Below are 2,375 nucleotides of genomic sequence, written 5' to 3'. Positions count from 1 at the left end.
AAATGGTAATTCCTTCTTGATTATGCGACCATTATTTTTACACAGTTTGAAATATCTTGTAAATGATACAATACATAGGATGGTAGGTTAGAACTTACCATATATGAATCTCATGGATGGACGTGTCTTGCGTTGTTTTTGTTACAATAGTCATGCTTCAAATGCGAGCATATTTCGAAACGATAATAAATAAATAAATAAATTTAATTTTTTCTACCATCCCCAAAAGAGACTGCATAAAAAATTTGCTTTGAGATTAATAGTCGAAATCCTTCTTCGCAGAATATTAACAACACCCAATCTACAGATAAAGAAAGAAAACATTTTTTCACGATACCGTTCATTGCTAACATCTCAGAAAAAATTAATAATTTTTTTAAGAGCAATTCCACGGTACATATGGCATACACGAATTTAAACTAATTAGATGAATTTATAAAACACATACATAAGGACAAGCTCCTGTGGATGTCACACACTGAGTATACCGAATAGATTGCAAAAATTGCGATGCATCATATGTGGGCTAGACGGATAGGATGCTAAAAACTAGAATTAGTGAGCATAGGAATCACATAAATTGGAACACGTCACAACACTCGGTGATTATCCGAACACAGATTACAAACATCACATGAATTTGACTGGGATAATATAAAAATTTTGAACAAAGAAAATATTTTAAATAAACGATTACTATCGGAAACGATTTATATACATAAACAAAAAAATAGTTTAAATGTTAAAAATGACACAGGATTTTTAGATTTTTTTTTTTTTTTTTCTTTATATTTCTTTAATTTCAAAGACTTGGCGCTTCCCCCTCTTAGCCAAAAATTATCATCGGGGGTTTATTTATTTATTTATTATCGTTTCGACATATATTCGCATTTGAACCATGACTATTGTAACGAGAACAATGCAAGACACATCCATCCATGAGATTCATATAAGTCCTAACTATGTACTGTTCTATTTACAAGATATTTCAAACTTTAATTTTTTAATAATTACTATAGCAAATTTGGAAGTTTAATGAACATAATTTTCGTTGAATAGATGTGATCTACCTACCACCTACGTTAACAATTATACACATCTGACGACCAAATAAAATTTGTAACTTTATAATTACATTATTGTGTTTTGTAATGTAGATAATCTCCCCGAGTTAACTTTTTATTCTATGTATTTGATGTTTAACGATAATTATTGAAGAGAACCCTAACCGTCGAAAACATTTTAATGTACTAGTTTAATATTAATAAAATTTATGATTCGCTCAACATCTCGCGTCGGCTCTCTCATCAAAGGCTTTTTATCAATTATTGATTTATTAATAACAGCATGCCGAGAAAAACGGCTCCGACCGTTCGAGGTACAGTCCGGCCCAATTTATCAAAGGTGAGGAGACGCAATTAGCGCTATTTGTGTCATTCTATCCTTGTTTTATGTCCAGTAAACAACGAAGATAGAATGACAGAAATGGCGCTAATAGCGTCTCCCCGAACGCAAGTAGCTAAGCGAAACAACAAGTTGTTATGATATCAAAATGATATCAAAATGACTCCAAAATGATCATTAAAAGTTATTTTTTAATCATTTTCGATTTATTTTAATGTTATTTTGATGTTATCATGATTTGTTGTTCTACTTAGGTATTGACTACCGACAGCACGTTGGAGAGGCAAGAGAGGAAACGCGCCCTTGCCCGGCATCGTCGCTCACATGTTGTATCGAGAACCGAGACTCGCGTTGATGATCGCTACGCACATTCGCGATTACAATAAGCGAGCGGTTTATCCTCAAAAAATCGTTTGGAAATTCCACTGACCGATCAATCAACGTTCTACTGACTAAAAATAATTTAATTCGATTCCTCATATTATTCTGCGAAAAAACATCTATATACACTTTATTCTTTATGTCATCGTTGAAAAGTTATAAACAATTTTTTGTTAAAAAAGTCTAAACTTCGAATAAAAATTCCGAAAAAATTATGTAAGTTTAATTGGATTAGAATGAACATTTTTTGTTTTCGCGAATGTGCATAGCTGCCAAAGACAGAGACTGGATTGTGAGATTCGTATCTAACAATAAGTAGTATCCAAATGTGGTTGACAATAATGAGAGAGAGGGACCGTGTGTGGAAGACGGCCAATATCCCTCTCATTATCTCTCCCATTACATTGTTGAATAGAAAGAGATAGAGATGGTCGTCTTCCATGGTTCCTCTCTCTTACTTTATCGACCATTTTGACACACGGATCGTGCAGTCCATTCTCTATGCCTTTGATAGCGGTCATCGACACGAGTCTCTCGGTGCAGTAACATGTGACCGACGATCCTGGGCAACGGCGCGTTTCCCCTCATGC

This window comes from Mycetomoellerius zeteki, unplaced genomic scaffold (assembly GCF_001594055.1).
Source record: "Mycetomoellerius zeteki isolate Tzet28-1 unplaced genomic scaffold, Tzet1.0 scaffold96, whole genome shotgun sequence".
Classification (NCBI taxonomy): Eukaryota; Metazoa; Arthropoda; class Insecta; order Hymenoptera; family Formicidae; genus Mycetomoellerius; species Mycetomoellerius zeteki.
The sequence above is the reverse complement of the archived record's forward strand: the minus strand, read 5'-3'. Positions refer to the sequence as shown.